Source organism: Hemitrygon akajei, chromosome 14 (genome assembly GCF_048418815.1).
Source record: "Hemitrygon akajei chromosome 14, sHemAka1.3, whole genome shotgun sequence".
Classification (NCBI taxonomy): domain Eukaryota; kingdom Metazoa; phylum Chordata; class Chondrichthyes; order Myliobatiformes; family Dasyatidae; genus Hemitrygon; species Hemitrygon akajei.
In genome coordinates, this window is record NC_133137.1 from 14,568,079 (window position 1) to 14,587,491 (window position 19,413).

A 19,413-nucleotide genomic window follows, 5' to 3' on the forward strand; every position below is an offset into this window, starting at 1 on the left:
CTCCCCACCGCCAAGAACATCTTCAAAAGGCGATGCCTCAAGGCGGTGACCCTCCCCATCCAGGACGTGCCCGCTTCTCATGACTACCATCAGGGAAGAGGTACAAGAGCTTGAAGACACACACTCAAAAGTTCAAGAATAGCTTCTTCCCCTCACCCATCAGGTTTCTGAATGGACAATGAACCCATGAATGTAACCTCACTTTTTCCACTCTTTGTTTTGTTTATATTTCTTATTGTAACTCATAGTAATTTTTATTGTAACTCCTACTGCATCGTACTGCTGCCACAAACAACAAATTTCACGACATATGTTAGTGATAAACCTGATTCTGACTGGATTGAATTAAAGGAACTTCCTGTTTTCTTTATCACTTTGCAAGGATTTTGCCAGGACTGAGGGGATTGCGTGATGGAGAGAGACTGTGTACATTGGCACTTTTTGGGACATAGGAGACTGAGGGCTGATCTTACAGGGGTGCACACAATCATGAGGGGCATAGATTGGATCATTGCACACTGTCTTTTGCCCAGAGTACATTACAGGACATTGGCTTAGAGTGGGAAGGGAAGACTTAATAGGGACCTGAGGAGCAATTTTTTTTCTCACCCAAAGGGTGGTCAGTAAATGGAATGAGCTGCTAGAGGAAGTGGTTGAGGCAGGTACCGGTATATTAGCTACATGTAAAAGGAACTCGGATGGGTACATGGATAGGAAGGAACATTTTGGAGCAGGGTTTCCCAAAGGTTTTTTTAATGCCATGGACCCCTAACATTAACCGAGGAACCTGTGGACCCCAGTTTGGGAACTCCTGGTTTAGAGGGACATTGGCCAAACACAGGAAAAGACGAGCATCTTTGAGAATCTTAGTTGGGCCAAAGGGCCTGTTTCTGTGCTGAATGACTGTAGCTACTTTAAAAGAGGCTGCAAAAGATGACATTTCTATGGCTAGCTGGAGGGAAGATGGATGGGTAATTCTAATGCCAGTCAAGCTTGATGTAAGCATCCAGCAATGATTTTACTGCCACCCATCCTTCAATAACAGCATCCTCAGTCGCTCAGTGGCTGCACGCTTGTGTGGGTCAGAAGCTGATTCAGTTCAGGGATTTGATCTAGACAGTTAAATCAGTTCAGAACCAAGGGAGTGCTACATCATCAGAAATTAGTATAAACATGAGACATTAAGTAAACCTGTTCTTTAAGCAGGATGTAAAAGTGTTCATGGCATAATTCAAAGAAGGAAAGGGAATCTTCTCGTGTCCTGGATAAAGCAGCCTTCAAACAAATCAGTGCAGTTGATGGACTCTGATCTGGAAATTCACCGAGGTGTGGCTCATTGGCTGCCCAATAAACCCAGAGGCATTTTGGTTCTGGGCTTGCTACCTGTCAGTGCAGAAGTGCACGAGGTCCAACACTACATTTACCACAGATTCCCTCACACAAGCCAAGACCATTTCCTTTGTACAGTGCATGCAAAGGCAGGTCAGGAACTGGTTCTAGTTCAAGGTGGCGGGCGGTCAGAGGGATAGGTTGAATTGTGGGATTGTTGGGAAAGTGTTAGGTGCCGGCAAACAGGAATAGGGTAACTGGTCAGTTAGTGAGAGCTGCAGTCGGAAGTGAGGAGCAAGACGGGGGCATGCAATCAGTGGTTGGGGGACAATTGTACAACGGTCGTCCACGTGTACCAACATGCTGCAAAAAGCTTGCCTTGTAGACTGTCCATACAGAGCAATCCATTACAACAGTGCCTTGAGGCAGTACAAGGTAAAACTGTAACAGAGAAACTGCAGCATAGGTGTAAGGTCATAATAAGGTAGACTGTGAGGTCAAGAGTCCATCTTATCGTACTAGGGAAACATTCAATTATTTAATGATAGCAGGTTAGAAGCTGTCCTTGAGCTCGGTGGGAGCTCTGTCCGATGGGAGAGGGGAGAATGTCCAGGTGGGGTCTTAGATTATGCTGGCTGCTTTACCGAGGCAGTGAGAAGTGTGGACTGAGTCCATTGAGGGAGGCTGATTGCTATGATAACTCTCTGCAGTTTCCTGTGGTCCTGGACAGAGTCGCTGCCATTCCAAGCCATGATGATCCTGATGGGATGGGATTGTACATGGATAAAAATTGCTGGAAGACACAGGAGAAGTGCCAAATTTCCTTACCCTCCCGAGAAAGTAGGGATGCAGGTGCACGTTCTTGCTTGTAGTCTTAACATGGTTGGACCTGGACAAGCTATGAGCGATACTCACTCCTAGGAACTTGAAGCTGTCAACCCCCTCAATCTCAGCTCTATTGCGGAGGTGTTGCTGGGTTATCTGAATCAGAATCAGGTTTATGGCATATGTAATTTAATTAGTTACTTTGTGGCAGCAGTACATAGCAATATATAATAAAAACTAAAAATTACAGTTAAGTAAAGTAAATTAAATAAGTAGTGCAAAAAGAGTGGGGGAAATACTGAGGTAGTGTTCAAGGATTCATTGTCCATTCAGAAATCTGATGGTGGAACAGAAGAAGCTGTTCCTGAAACGTTGAGTGGGTGTCTTCAGGCTCCTGTACCTCTTTCTTGATGGTAGCAATGAGAAAGAGAGCGTGTCCTAGGCAATGAGAATCTTAATAATGGATGCTGCCTTTTTGAGGCATTGCCTTTTGAAGTTGTCCTGGATGCTGGGGAGGTGAGTGCCCATGCCGGAGCTGGCTGTGTTCACAACTTCCTGCAGCTTTTTCTGATCCTGTGCAGTGGCCCCTCCATACCAGACAGTGACGCACCCAGTTAGAATGCTCTCCATGTTATGTCTGTAGAAATTTGTGAGTGCCCTTGGTGACATACCAATTCTCAAACTCCTAATGAAATATAGCTGTTGTCGTGCCTTCTTTGTAACTGCAGTGATGCTTTGGACCCAGGATAGATCCTCAGAGATATTGACACCCAGGATCTTCCAAATGCTCACCATTTCCTCTACTAATCCCTCGAAGAGAATTGTGTGCGTGTTCTCCCAATTTCCCCCTCCTGAAGTCTACAATCAGTTCCTTAGTCTGATTGACTCTGAGTGAAAACTTGTTGCTGAAACACCACTTAACCAGCTGATCTATCTCGCTTCTGTACACTTCCTCATCACCTGTCACCGTTTGAAATTCTGTCAACAATAGTTGTGTCGTCAGCAGATTTGTAGATGGCGTGTGAGCTATGCCTAGCCACACGACCATGGGTATAGAGAGAGCAGAGCAGTGGACTGAACAATCGTTCATGAGGTGTGCCGGTGTTGACTGTCAGCACTGAGCTGTTATGTTATTTCCAATCCACACAGAATGTGGTCTCCCGCTAAGGAAGTCAAGGATCCAGTTGTAAAGGGAGGTACAGAGGCCCAGGTTTTGGAACTTGTTGATTAGGACTGAGGGTATGATTGTGTTGAATGCTGAGCTGTGGTCAATAAAGAGTAGACTGATGTAGGCATTGCTATTGTCCAGGTGATCCAAGGCCGACTGGTCAGCCAGTGAGATTGCATCTGATTGTGGCGATAGGCAAATTGCAGCAGGTCCAGCTCCTTGCTTAGGCAGGAGCTGATTCTAGCCATGACAAACTTCTCAGTTGATGTGAGTGCCACTGGCCGACAGTCATTGAGACAGCCCACCCTGCTCTTCTTGGACACTGGTATGATTATTGCCCTTTTGAAGCAGGAGGATACGACAGTAGTGAGAGGTTGAAGACGTCCTTGAACAATACCACCAGTAGTTGGCAAGGTTTTCAGAGCCCTACCGGGTACATCTTGTGAGGGTTCACCTTCTTGGAAGATGTTCTGAAGTCAGCCTCTGAGACAGAGATCACAGCTGCAGGGATCTGCTCAGCCGTTGTTTTATTCTCCTTTTCAAATCCATACTGATTGCACCCTATTGTTTGGGAAGTCAAGGCTCAGGTTGCAAAGGGAGGTGTTGAGTCCCAGCTCCTGGAGGTTGGAGATTAGTTTGCTTGGGATTATAGAATTAAAGGCAGAGCTGTAGGTAATACACAACAGTCTAACTCAAGAGTCTTTACTGTTCAGATACTCCACAGACAAGTGTATGGCCAAAGAGATAGCATCTGCTATAGACATCTTTCAATAGTAAGTGAATTGTAGGGTCAAGGTTGTCTGGGTGGCTGGAGTTAATGTGTGCTATGACCACCCTCTCAAAAGATTTCAGGATGGTGGATGTCAGAGTCACTAAGGCATGTTATCTAGTTTGTCTTACTATTAGGATGATATTGGTCTTCTTGAAGCACGTGGGAACCTCAGATTGAAGCAGAGAGAGCTGAAAAATGTCCGCAAATACCCCTGGCAGCTGAACTGGCCTCTGCCAGGGAAACCATCTGGGTCAGATGCTTTCTCTGAGTTCTCTCTCCAGAAGACCAACCTTTCATCTCAAGTAGGAGCTGTAGATTCAGGTACCCTGGAGGCCGTCAGGGTAGGTGGTGACATGCCTTTTCATCTCTGTTCAAAGTGTGCATAGAATTAAGCTCATCAGGAATGGATATACTGCTGCTGGCAAGCCCACCTGTCTTCATCTTTTAGTCTGTTATATAATGCAATACCTGCCATAACCATGGCTGGTCTGGGACACAGTTTTGGACTAACTTATCTCTTGGTATCCCGGTTGCTTTACAGGAGTCATATCCTGATTTCTCGTAAAGATCAGGGGTCCCCGATTTGATGGCTACAGACCTAGACTTCAGTAGGGTGTGGATCTTCCAGTTCTCCTATGGTGTCCAGATGGCCTCTTTGGGACACAGTCCTCCACACACTTGCTGATGAGCCTATGAAGATGGTGACATACTCATCTAGGCTGGCTCGTGAGTCTTTGAACATTTCAGGCCGAGACCCTTCTTCAGGATTTCCAGTATCTGAAGACTTTTTCGTGTTTCCTCTCAATACCTTGTTGAGCCCTCAAAGAATTTTGCATGTTCTAATGAGGTCAGCTTTCATTATTCCAGAACTCGCCAAGGCCTACCCACTGTTTAATTTCTCTTCAAATGATACACCTGGCATTCTAGGAAGCAGTCTGGAGAACCTTTGGTGCACTTCCTCTGTGAAAAATATATCCCTTTTCAGGTAAAGAAACCAAAGTTATACAGCCCTCATTACAGCTGGAAGCTCCAGAAGAGTCTATTCAGAATACATGTTTTTTTTTGGTATTCAAAAAGCATCCTATTGTTTTCTTTGGAAAGGGACTTCATAGGTGAACTTTGTTTCTGCTTGCCCTTCCTTTTTCCTTTTTATTCTTCATTACCCTCTCATTCCTAGTCTTCTCCTCACCTGCCCATCTGCTTTCGCTCCTTCTTCCAAGGTCCACTTGTCCTCACCTATTTCCTTCCTCTTCAGTCCTTTAACTCATCCCCCTATCCCCCTCACCTATTTCCTTCCTCTTCAGTCCTTTAACTCATCCCCCTATCCCCTCTTACTTCATCCCACCTCCCCCAGCTTGCCCCTTACCTGGTCTCACCTATCACCTGCCAGCTCGTACTACTTCCCGTGCCCTCACTTTCTTATTCTGGCATCTGCCCCCTTCCTTTCCAAACCTGATGAAAGGTTTCAGTCCACTCCATTGATGCTCCCTGACCTACTGAGTTCCTCACGGTCGCCAACCTTTTTAAGCCCAAGATCCCCTACCTCGGCCTTAGTGAAAGGCAAGATCGACCTACTAAATCGTTTAGAGAAACAACAGCTCAGATTGTACTTCCAACTTGAAGCCTTTTATTTGGGCTAATTGTATTTGAATTACATAAAATTATTTTGTCAAATTTTCAAATTAATTAAACCAAGAAAATACTGTAACTAGCATATCAAATAGGCCATAGCTGTCTTTAAGAATATTACAATACTTAAAAACCTTTAGTTCTAAGTTTCTTTATTTAATTTTATTTCAACACGAAAAATAAATGAAGAATTATTAATGAATAAATATTGGTGACTTACACGAAGTGATACTTCAACAGCAGCCTTATTTTGAGCAGCATGTTTTGTGAAAAACGATTGCTGGGCCTTCAACCCCGATTTCAGCTCCTCAACTTTCCTGACAGCGATTGCGCTCTTTGGGGGTTAGGAGTCTTTAAATTTCTGGTGGTTGGTGTTGTGGTGCCGCTCCAGATTCCCTCTTTTAGTCAGTGCTTGTGTTTGGTGGCACAACGTACACACACACACTTGTCTTTCACCAAGGTAAATAGAAATTCCTCTTCCCATTCTGCATGGAATTTGTACGTTTTCGCCTTCTTTCGTGGAGCCTCCGCCATGCTAGCTAGCTACCTTGCAGGATATCACCAGCAAGTGCCCTATATTGATGTTCGCGACAGTCTGTACTCTAATTTAATTAGTCACTTTGATGTAGCACAACTACGCTGAAAAAATACAACAGCTAAATCAAGAGAGAGGCGCTAACTTTTCAGTAAAAACGAAAATTAATGCTAATTACTAGCACACTATCCAAAATGCTAAACATGAATTCACGCTATCAAAGGCAAAAAAGTCGAAAGAAAGAGCAGTACAACTGATCAAACTTTTGCATAACTGACGTAATATAAATAGCAATTTAGAGTCAAAACCGATTAAAGTTGATCAAATTTTTGTTAAGTCATGAGACATTTAAACCCACACGTGTTGTTTTCTCTCGCCATTGGACAGTTTGCCCGTTTGTTCGTTTATGTTTGAGATAAACGAAGCTCTTCCCCCGCTCCAAGGAATTTTGACAGACAGCGGCAATAGTCACACGATGTCAGCACACATATGACACGCGACGCTGGGCAGTGGAAAAAGAGAACCGCAAACACCGTAAGTGTGGGTTAAAAACGACTCACATGTGCGTTCTAGGGGTAAAATTTGCTTTTGCATCAAAAGGTTTATCAGGCATAATGTAAACGTGTATTTATTTTTCTTTTTTTTTCGGGATCTGCTGGGAGAGTCTCGAAGATGGACCGGCCGGTCGCGATCGACTGTTTGGCGACCACTAAGTGGATTTCCAGCATCTGCAGAACCTCTTGTGCCTATGAGAAGCTAACTTGTTTCTTTTTTTTTTGGCCATCTATAACGACTTTGACATCACGCAACTGTCGCCGTCGACTGGTTTCTGTTCTGAAGAGAAAACTTTCACCCCAGAGCTATATCCCAATAATAGATATAAAACCATTTTTGTTTTTATACTCATTTGGTGTCAATACAAGTGCTGTTTTGAACATGCTTTTAAAAGTTTTGCCTTAGTTCCTATTTACTGTGGCTGCATAAACTGCATTCTGTAGAGCAGATACCACTTTGCTGTACACCTCAACTGACTGACATAGCAACAACATAAATGCAAAGGATTTTGGCAGGGCCATTATTCCACATGTGCTAAAATCTGCATTAAAACGCCATTTACAATCGGTGACCTTATTATTTTGTCCACAAACAACAATGATTTTCAAGTGGCTAATCTCTCGCTGCTCTGCACAGCAGCTGTGCGACCTTAAATTCCAATCACGTGGTACTTCACACTGATAGCAGGGACTTCAGCCAGTGCGTGTTGTTATTTGGTAATCGGGTTAGTTCCAATCCTTTATCTTCATAATCATTACAATCTACATATGCGCCATTTATCTGCGCACAGAGAACAAAATTATTCTGCTTCACTGCATTTTATTGCTCCGTGTTTTTGCTCCAAGGTACATTACAAAGCGTTGTCTTTGATTTTCCCACTAAAATGTTTACGCGATCTCCACAATACATTTTGCAAATGTTTTTCCGAACTGTTTATGCCAAGCTAGAAAACATTTGCAAATTTATAAACGCTGTAGACAACAGGACAATGTGTTTGTGAAGAAATAACCCGATTAATCAATCTTACCACTAAAACTGGTCCAATAAGTCGTGACGATACGTCTGACTATATCTTCCGGCTCGAAAAGCACACACGGGCAAAATGACCGGGTTAACGGCCGGCGTGTTTTCCCTGGTCTCAGTGCGTCCCCTCCACAGTGAATCGCCACTGAAACTTCGCTGCCTGCTTTTGCAGACTGGGTTACAACAGATGGTTGGGCAACAATGTTTGAAACAGTTCTGCCGGTCCTCAACATCGGAACTTCCTGTTATGTAACAGGTATACAGGTCCCTCTGTGTTTTGCGTTTGTGAAGTTTCTTCACCTGCCTCAGGTTGCCCAGTTATAAGCAAAACGCCACAACAGCGAGCCACCCACTCCTCTCGGACAGTGAAGTGTTCTGAGGACAGGTTATTAAAGTATTTTCAAAATCGCGATGGAGGTGGTTTTCAGTGGAGGAAACCAGAGATAATCTTGCCTTTACGGGGATTCTAATCGCAAAAGCGACAACACTTTGTCATAGGCTCAGAGCAAGCAGATAATCGCACAGCAGACAACGATGTCAAGTTCGGTGCTGGCGGGAACATAACCTATGTAGTAGGAAACAACATCAATGTCCCCATCCATTTTGTCCACAGATTGGAGGTTACAACACAGGTGGCGTGTGCAGCAGCAGCAACACTACAGCACAGAAACAATCTAGTCCATTCCAAACTGTCATTCTGCCAAGTCCTATCGACCCCCACTGGGCCATTTCCCTCTATACCCTTCCCATCCACATACCTATCCAAACTTCTCTTACATGTTGCCATCAAACGGGCAGCTCGTTCCACACTCACACCACCATCTAAGTGAAGAAATTCACCCTCAGGTTCCCCTCAAATAATTCACCTTTCACTCTTAACTTATGACCTCTAGTTCTAGGCTTCAAGCAGGGAAAAGACTGCTTGTGTTTACCTGATCTATACCCCTCATAATTTTCTATACCTCTACCAAACCTCCTTTCATTCTCCTACACTCCAGGGAATAAAGTCCCAACATATTTCCCTATAACTCAAGTCCCTAAGCCTTGACATCACCCTTGTAAATTTTCTCTGTACCCCTTTAGTCTTATTGATACTTTTCCTGTTGGTGGGTGACGAGAACTGCGCACAATGCTCCAAATATGTCCGCTAATGTCTTACACGTCTTCAACGTAACATCCCAACTCCAATACTTTGATTTGTGAAGGTCAATGTGCCAAAAGCTCTCTTTACAACCCTATCAACCTGTGACACCACTTTCTAGGAATTATGGATCTGTATTCCCTTCATTCTACTGCATTTCTCGGTGCCCTCCCACTCACTGTCCCAGTTGGTCCTCACACTTGTCCGAATTAAATCGCACCTGCCATTTTCAGCTCATTTTTCCAGCTGGTCCAGAGCCCGTTGCAATCTTTGATAGCCTTCCCCGCTCTCCACTACGCCCCAATCTTGGTGCCTGTTATGTTTTGTAACTCCAAAAAATAGACTAATTTTAAAAAAACTCAGGAGCTGGGAGATGGCTCATGTGTGTTTGTTTTTTTTTACTTTAAGTGTGTATGACATGACAGCATAATGATGCATGCTATTTACATACTTTTACATGTAACCCTCAAGGCATTTTGTAAACAACAAAGAATGCTTAACTCAAACAATATATTTACAATATTACTCAAATATTACTGAAATACACAACAATGTCACCTGCAAACTTACTAATCCAGCTTAGCACATTATCATCAAAGTTATTAGTCTATATGAGAAACAGCAATGGTCCCAGCACCGACCCCTGTGTCACAAGCCTCCAATCAGAAAGAGGCAGCCATCTACTACCACTCTCTGGCTTCTCCCACAAAGCCATTATTGAATCCAATTTACTACCTCATTCTGAGTGCAAGCAAATGAACAACTTCAACATGAATGCCAAGTTTCTCGGTGCTCTGTCAATACTGAGCAAAGCTTTGCATTCAGACTAAACTGGGTGCCTGGGAGCTTCCCCTGTTGCAAATGGTTTTTGTTTCACTAGCGCTAGAATGATCACACAGGAGCACACAAAAATTATGCCCAAAATCAATAAAACCTTCCCTTAGCGCTCACAAGTTTGGAAAATCCATGCTTTTAGAGAGACAGTTCAGTCACAGTTTTCAATGTAGGCAAAACTTTCCATCAGATTGTTTCATAATTTGCTAGTTAATTGCATTCATTTACTGCAAACCTATTTATCAGCTCAAATTCAGATAGCAATGCAATTCCTCAAAATGTTAACCAAAACATAATGAAGTAAATTGGCAAGTCAGCGAATGTGGGGAGGGCAGTCAATGAAGTTTGGATTCTGAGGGTTGAATTAGAACTGGGGCAAGTATCACAGAGGGAAGGGGGTTTAAATACAGCACCATCCAGGTAGTTGGACATACCAGCAGCCCAGGTGGTGGGGTGTGAAAGACAGCTCAGAATAGGAACAGGAACAACAGGAATGCAGCATGTCAACATCAAGGCTGTCCCCTTCAGAGTTAGACACCACATCCCTTTCCTATAGCTCCTGCCATACACCTGCGTTACTGAGAAGGTGCTGCACTGTCAGAGATGTTGCTTTTCAGCTTCCCTCTGGGCAGGCTGGTTAGCTGTCATCCACATTAAAGCCATGGGGGTGGGTGTTCCTTTCAGTTGAGGGTGGGCTCTTGGGTCACAGTTCAAGCCAACTTTCAGCTTGTTGGGATGTTAAACTGAAATGGTCATTGCCTTCTCAATCAACCTACCATGAAGACCTTACCAACTGCCCTACCAAAATTAATGTACATAATATCGACTGCCTTACCCTCATCAAGCACCTCAAATTACTCATTCAAGTTTGCTAAGGGATAGTCGCCACTTTGTGCAGTGCAGATTGACCGAGGGCCTGTTTCCTTACACGTGTTGAGTGGAAGACCCATCCTTTCATGTGCTCCAGCGAATGAGTCGACATTGTCTGTGAACTGAACGTGACGGTTGTGCTTCATGGCTCAGGTGTGATGAGAGAATGAGGAGTCCCAAAGCGTTTGTGTCGGTTGTCCGTCGTTCCCGACGATGATGTAACCTGTACAGGAGGAGTTTCATAGTGAGAGGGATGTTGCACTGGGGCAGTTCCACTCTCTCGGCCTCCAACGGTAGGAAAATCGTCACGCCTGGAGCCTCCCAGTTGTCTTCTGTGCCTTGTCAGGCCCCCTCGCTCTCCACGAAGCGTTGCAGCACCGCCTTTGTGGCCGTTGCATCTTGTGGCCGATCCCATCCGCCCAGTCCGCCAGAGATGGCCTCGCATGCCGGGGTAGGCGTATCCCTATCTCACAGGGGTTGGAGGTTCCTGGCTACCCTCACCTGGTTTAGCCTGCCTGTTGAAGCGGGGTACCGGGGTGTGGCCACTGTCGCATGCAAATAGTTACTTGGAGCCACAGGTGAGAGCCGGTGGCAGGTGGGGACCATAAGTGGAGGAGCTGCCCCTGGGCGGAGCACGACAGCCTCCCACCAGAGGTATAACCCCTCTCTGGACACCCCATACACCCCCTCCCAATACATATACAGACAAACTTTCTGTTGGGAAGGCGATCTTGACTCTGTGGTTTATTTCAGTATTACTTCTGTCAGCAAGCTGATCACTTTAATGATTGTCCCCATTCTACCTTTACAGCTCATTATTACCTCAGTTTGAAAGGGATCTCACTATGGCACCAAGATGGCGATCTGTTATTAACTTTAATATACATTTCAATATATCACAGACACGCAATGCAGCAGGTCAGGCAGTATCTGTAGAGGGAAATGAACAGCCAACAGACCCTTTAGGGTCTTGGCCCAAAATATTGAATGTTTATTTCCCTCCATAGATGCTGCCTGACCTGCTGAGTTCCTGCAGCATTTGTGTGTGTTGGTTCTGTTTTAAGGCATTCTGCTGTGTACAAGAAGATTTGAAAACTCCCTTACTGGTATATTCTTTATGACAGGGACATCTGCAACCCCCCCCCACACACATCCCCCACTTGTTCTTTCCCATGACGGTGACAAACAAACTAGAGTATTTCATGAACAACTGGTTTCAAATCTAAAGCTGCCCTGTTTTGAATTAGCTTGCATTTGTACTGACAGGCATCGCCACCTGATGGTCACTTTGCAAAATGTCACCTCTTTATTCCCAACAATGGTTGACAATACATCACATTATAACTCAACACTGGATTCCGCAAACACCCAGGAGTATTGTTCAGTTTGCATAAACTGAATGCCCAACGGGATTTGAAAAGCTTTAAAATGGAAACTTCCAACGTGTCATTACACATGCTACAGGGTTCTGCCGTATCTGTATATGGGACAAGAAATAGGTTCAATAATCAATTAAATTAGATTGAAACCTCGAAAAAAGGGGAAATATTTTTGAAACGGTATTAAGAAGAATTCACAACTATTCAGAATATTCCAAGTATGTATGAACCAGAATTGTACACTCCTACTTGTAAAATTAGTCAGCTCCATATGGGTACCATCCTCCATAGTATCCAAGACAATTTCAAGGAGCAGTGCCATAGGAAGGTGTTATCCATTATTAAGGACCCCCATCACCCAGGACATGCCCTCTTCTCATTGTTACCATTGCAAAGGAGATACAGGAGCCTGAAGGCACACACTCAGCGATTCAGGAACAGCTTCTTCCCCTCTGCCATCTGATTTCTAAATGGATATAGAACTCAATGAGCACTACCTCACTATTTTTATTTCTGTTTTTGTTTTGTACTACTTATTTTAACTTAACTATTTAATAGATCTATTTAAGACCCATTAAGACTACTTAATAGACTTCATGTAATTCAGTTTTGTTCTCTATATCATATATTCCATTGTACTGCTGCCGTAAAGTTAACAGTTTTCACAACATAGGCTGGTGATATTAAACCCGATTCTAATTCCAGAGACTTGAAGACAAATTCTAGGTTGGAATTTCTGTGCAGCAGGAGGGAGTGCTGCTCTGTCAGGGATGTCATCGATTGCCAGGCTTAGATGAGGAGGCAGCGTGAACATCAAGTATAACAAAAGTACGACGTATCGAAAAGCAGCACACCCAAAGTGCTGGAGGAACTCAGCAGGCCAGGCGGCATCTATGGAAAAGAGTGCAGTCGACATCTCAAAAAGCAGCAGAGCTCCCGGCAAACCACGGGCTATGCAGAATCATTCAGTAGATGGGTCCCAGGAGGTCAAGATTTTAATAAGCCAACAATGATGCAAAGCAGCTCATCTGACGTCACCCAACAGGTCAAATCCCATGTTATCAATGCTGCCTACACATGGGAAGAATACAAGAACCTTAAGAATACAAGAAATACAGCAACGTTATTGTCCCAAGAGTCACAGGACTGATTTTACATTACTTTTCTAGCTTTTACTTTGCCATAGTGTCTCTGTGTCGAGGCTCCTGCCCCGCTCATAGAAAAGCTTGTCCACCTCTCCAGCTGCACCTTTGATAGTGCTCTTAACTTTGGAATCCTCTCCCTATTATCCATATTCCTTTATCATTATTTACTATATTTACACATTCTTATAATGTTCACATTAGATCAATGTGGCATTAACTCTTCATTCCCAAATATTCCATCAGCAAGAATTTAAGAAATGATCATATACAACCTAGTACCCCCAAAAATTTTGCCACTCTGCCTCTCCTTCACTCCTAAAACCTTCATCTATAATCAAAATGTTTATCGATGTTCCTAACATATCCTCATGAACAACACACACAAAATGCTGGAGGATCTCAACAGGTCAGGTAGCATCTATGGAGGGAAGTGGACAGTTGATGTCACGGGTCCAGACCCTTCATGGTCTTGAGGACCTCAGCCAAAAATGTCATTGACCTGAACTGGAAAAGATTTTCCAGTTCTGAATGAATAAGTCTTAACCTGAAACATTGACTGTCCATTTCCCTCCATAGGTGCTATCTGACCCACTCAGTTCCTCAAACATTTTGTGTGCGTTGCTCCAGATCTCCAGTATCTGCAGACTCTCTTGTGTCTCCATATCCTCACAAAACCCAGTGTCAAATTTCCACTGTGGAAATCTCTTTGAAGTACATTCGGATATTTTATTTGATTAAAGGGGCCATGAAAATGAAAGTTTTTATTGTTGAAGACCAGTTGTTTATTTTTTAAGAATTTTCTTAGATTCACTGCCACTTTTACTGATAACAGCCTTTCATTTCCAGTACAAATATTCAAAACTGATTTAGTCTCCTGTGGTAGATTGTTTGTCCACCTAGCTCTGTAAGAATGGTACTGCCCTTCCATAGCCCTCAGATCAGTGAAGGAGGGAAAGTTTGTGTTCTAAGTAAATGGACAATGATAGAATAAGACGCATTTCCTTATCTGTATTGATTTTGTGAGTAATAAATTTCACTAATTCCAACTGGACTCTCTTTACCTACCCTGTTTGCTCAGATAATTATGATACAGCTGCTTGATGTTGTTTATTATCTGATCTGTAGATGAATCACTTCCGTTTACTTTAACGGGTTGGATCTCCCAACCTGCCACCCACCACAGTTTCGTCAATGGTAAGAGCGCTGCTCCACAAATCCATTCAGACTGGGCTGAAGTACAGCAGAGTCCTCCTGCCCACCTTGTTGATTGGGGGCACCATCGTCATGTGCTCAGGGCCATTTACAGGGAAAAGTGAGGGTAGGATTGCTTTTAAGAGCTTTCAGAAATATGAGACTCCTAGCAATGAAATAATCAGCTGACTGAAAGAGGCCCAAGGCCGCTGGGAGACCGGCAGATTGATCATGTTGCACGTCTATGCTGACACACCCAAAAACCAGGAGAATTCTGATAGTTTCTATTGGTCTCTGGTTCAGAAAAACAGGTCCATTGTAATTCCAGCGTTACAAGGCTCCTCACCTGCATTCTGAATGGACGTCCCTCTATTCTGAGGCTGCACCCTCTGGCCCTAGACTCCACCACAATAGCAAACATCTTCTCGACATCCACTCTTTCTAGGCCTTTCAACATTCTATAGGTTTCAATGAGATTCCCCCCAGTTTTTCTAAATTCAAACGAGCACAGACCCAGAGCCATCAGGCCTCATATGATAACCCTTTCATTCCCAGAATCATTCTTGTGAACCTCCTCTGAACCCGCTCCAATCCTTTCTTAGATAAGGGGCCCAAAAATGCTCAAAATACTCCAAATAAGGCCTCACTAGTACCTTATAAAGCCTCAGCATTACACACTTGTTTTTATATTCTAGTCCACTTGAAATGAATGCTAACATTGCATTTGCCTTCCTCACCACCGACTCAACCTGCATATTAACCTTCAAGGAATTCTGAATGTCCATGGAATACAAGTTCCTCTGTACTCTCGGATTTTTGAATTTTCTGCCCCTTTAGAAAACAGTCTACATTATTGCAACTTCTACCAAAGTGCCTGACCATACACTGTATTCCATCTGCTACTTCTTTACCCATTCTTCCAGCCAAAATCCTTCTGCAGCCCCCCTGCTGCCTATCTTTGCGTCATTCCATAACTTTGGCTACAAAGCCATCAATTTCATCATCCAAATCATTGACATATGATGTAAAAGAAATGGTCCCAACACTGATCCCTCTGGAACATCACTAGTCACTAGCAGCCAACCAGAAACGGCTCCCTTTGTTCCCAGTCTTTGCCTTCTGCCAATCAGTGAATCCTTTATCTTGTTAAGCAGCTTCATCTGCGACTCCTTGTTGAAAGCCTTCTGATAACTCAACTACACAACATCCACCGATTCTCCTTTGTCTATCCAGCTTGTTATTTCCTCAAAGGATTCCAACAGATTTCCTTCGGGACTCCATGCTGACTTCAGCCTGTTTTATCATGTGCCTCCAAGTACCCTGAGAGTTCATCCTTAACAATTGACCCAACGTCTTCCCAACCACTGAGGTCAGACTAACTGGCCTATAATTTTCTTTCTTCTGCCTACCTCCCTTCTAGAAGAGTGGAGTGACATTTGCGACTTTCTAGTCCTCCGGAATCATGCCAGAATCTACTGATACTTGAAAGATCGTTACCAATTACCAATACACTTTCCCCTCTATATTACTCTTTATATATCTGAAAAATCATTTGGTGTCCTCTAGATATTATTGAATGGTTTACCTTCATATTTCATCTTTTCCCTCCTTATGGCTTTTATTTAGTTGCCTTCTATTGATTCTTGAAAGTTTCCTAATCTTCTAAATTCCCACTCATTTTTGCTCTGTTGTTTTTGACTTCCCTTGTCAGCAACGGTTGTATTATCCTGCCTTTGCACTATTCCATCTTCTTTGGGATGTATCTATCCTGCACCTTGCAAAAAGCTCCCAGGGGCTCCGGCTGTTGCTGTTCTGCTGTCATCCCTGTTAGTGTCGTCTTCCAGTCAACACTGGCCAGCTCCTCTCTCATGCCTCTGTAATCCCCTTTACTCCACTGTAATACTGATACATCTGACTTTAGCTTCTCCCTCTCAAACTGCAGATGAACTCTATCATGTTATGATCACCGTACCCTAAGGGCTCCTTTACCTTCAGCTCACTAATTATCTGGTTTATTACATAATACCCAATCTAGATAGATAGATACTTTATTGATCCCAAAGGAAATTACAGTGTTCATAACTGGGCAAAAGAACTCTGTTCAATGCAGGTTGGCACTGCCATCGTATCCTGGATAATGAACTACCTGACCAGCAGAGCACAGTCTGTGCAGCTTCAGAGCTGTGTGTCAGACGTGGCTATCAGCAGCACAGGAGACTGTACTGGTTTCTTTCCTGTTTACCCTGTATACTGCAGGCTTTAGATACAACATTGAGTCATGTCATCTGAAGAAATTCTCTGATGACTCAGCAATAGTTGGGTGTATAAAGGGAGGATGGAAGAATGAATACAAGGTTCTGGTGGAGGATTTTGTCAAATGGTGCAAGCTGAATCATCTGCAGCTCAACATCAGTAAGACAAAGGAGATGGTGAGGACATGGATGTGGTGAGAACTTGGGGGTGCACCTGGATGACAGACTTGAGGGGTGCAGCAACACGGAAGCTGGGTACAAGAAGGGCCAGAGTCACCTCTACTTCCTGAGGAGACTGAGGTCCTCTAGAGTATGCAGGCCTCTCCTTCATATGTTCCACCAGTCTGTTGTCACCAGGACAATCTTCCGTGCGGTGATGTGCTGGGGCAATAAACTGTTTAGAAAGGCTGGCTCTTTTATAGGAGTCAAACAGAACACACTGAAGGCTGTGGTAGACCCTATGGAAAATCCTGGCAATTCTGGACAATGTTTCTCACCCACTGCATGCCACCTTGGCTGAACAGAGGAGCACTTTAAGTAATAGGCTAAGAAAACTGCGCTGCTCCAAAGAGTGTGATATGAGGTCATTCTTACCCTCGGCCATTAAGCTCTAAAATAAGTCAGGGAAGTGTTGACCTTCTCCTGTTAGACTGTTTTAGGTAACTTTTTCTTTATTCTTTCTTACTTCTAATATTTGCATATTTGTGTATCTGTGCACTTGTAATGCTACTATGACACTTATGGTCAATTTGTAGTCAAACAATACTGTACAGCTTGTCTTCTGTTGAGTGGACACCAGGGGGCAGTACCGACCCCAGCTTGGATGCCGCGCCACTGCCTGGGGCACTCTATGTATCTTCTATATTTATATTTGCAGATTTCCTCGTGTTTGCGTTTTTATAGCTATCGGATTTTTTATTTTATTTTATTTTTATCTTATTGTGTTTTTTGTGCTGCACTGGAGCCAGTGTAACAATTATTTCGTCCTCCCTTATACCTGAGTACTGGAAATGACATTAAAACAATCTTGAATCCTAAAGAAGGATCTCGACCCGAAGCATCGACTGTCAACTCTTTTCCAGTGGTTGATTCCTAACCTGCAGAGTTCCTCCAGCATTTTGTATGCGCTGTCTTGAAAGATGGTGGTGCCTTTGCTTTGAGAATTTCCCCGATTATTTAAAATAATCCATCCCTTAAATTACTGTCTCTGGCTGAATATTAACCTCTTCAGTATACTAATGAGAAGGCAATAAACAACATAATCTGTGGAAATTTCAGAAAAATAAAGGGATAAATCTAAGAACAAATATTTTTTCGACACTTCCTATCGTTGTATGATATGTATACTGCAGCTCCTTCAATCCTGTAAGATAGCAATAGGGAGTTTTGGGGAAATGTAGCCTGCTCCGCCACCTAATTTAACCTAAGTCTGCGCTTTTGCCCATTTCTTTCACACCTGATTGAACAAGAATTTCCCCCGTTCAAAAATTTAACAATTACCCTTGAATCGACTGGCATTTGAAGTTAAGAATTCAAAAACACTAACTCCATTTTCATATAAAATTGTTGCCTAATGTTACCCCAGGAATTGTGACACTGCTTATTAGATTGCGTAACCAATGGACATATTATTGATGTCACCAATACCAATAAGTCAGAGAGGAGGAAGGAGATAAAGGTGCTAGTGACATGGTGTCTTGACGACAACCTTTCTCACAATACCAGCAAAACAAGAAAGCTGGTCACTGGCTTCAGGAAAGGGGGTGGTGTGCACGTGCCTGTTCATGTCGACGACGCCGAGGGCGAGAGGGGTTGACAGCTTCAATGCCTAGAGTGAACATCACCTACCCTGACCCAACCAAGTTGACACCGTGTTGAGGAAAGCTCGCCAGCACCCCTACCTGCTTTCTCAAGAAGCTGAATCAAGTTGGCTTTTCTCCTTTGGCCCGCACCTATTTTTATCGACGCACCACCGAAAGCGACCTGTCCAGATGCACCGCGACTTGGTGCAGATGCTCTGCACGGGACCATAGGGAACTGTAGAGAGCCGTGGCCACATCACAGAAACCAGACTCACCTCTGCGTACTCCGACCACGCTTCTCACCGCCTCGGTAAGGCAGCCAGCCGGCATAATCAAGGACCCACCCGCTCCATTCGTCCTCTCTTCACCAGGCAGAAGATCGAAAACCTGAAAGCACCACGATCAGGTACAACTTCCAGCCCACTGTTAAATCGCTTCCTATTTGTAACCTCGCAGTCTTCCTCATTATGATCTCGCACTTTACTCTCTGCTTGCCCTGGACTTTCTCTGTAATTGTAACACTTTATTCTGCACTCGGTTATTGTTTTACCTGGCACCACCTCAGTGCAGTGTTGTAACGCATCGATCTGTATGTGTCGTGTGTTAGACAAGTCTTTCATTGTACCTCAGCGCGTGTGATAATGAGAATTTTACCGATTCCCATTCATGTTTTGAAAATATCAATTAATTCATCCCTTGCCTTTTTGAGACAGTAAACATAACTTCAGTTAATGTTATTTACTTTGTAATTTAACTCAAGGTCTGGGTTTCTTCTAGGATGCAACACCGCTATATCATATTTCTCTTTCTCCCGGCCCAATACACGGTTACCTTTCTGTGCTGCCATCGATGGACATTAGCTATATACTCACTGCCAGCCAGGACAATGTCAGTCTCATCAATCATTCAGAGTTGTCATCGCCACTCATCCACGCCAAATCATTCTGACCATAGACCTTTCCA

At 43.7% G+C, this 19,413-nt stretch overlaps 1 protein-coding gene across 3 annotated transcripts in view; it reads right to left on the reverse strand.

The window, feature by feature from the left end:
- Positions 1–18,833, reverse strand: part of sdsl (serine dehydratase-like) — a 59,731-nt gene extending 40,898 nt beyond the window's left edge. The window contains exon 1 of one of the 3 annotated variants that reach the window (XM_073065487.1): positions 18,726–18,833. The gene's annotated coding sequence lies outside the window, so the exon portion shown is untranslated. Of the gene's footprint in view, positions 1–7,840; positions 8,120–18,725 lie in introns of those variants that run through there. The other 2 variants (XM_073065484.1, XM_073065483.1) reach the window with 2 other exon arrangements.
- Between the last annotated feature and the right edge of the window lie 580 nt (positions 18,834–19,413).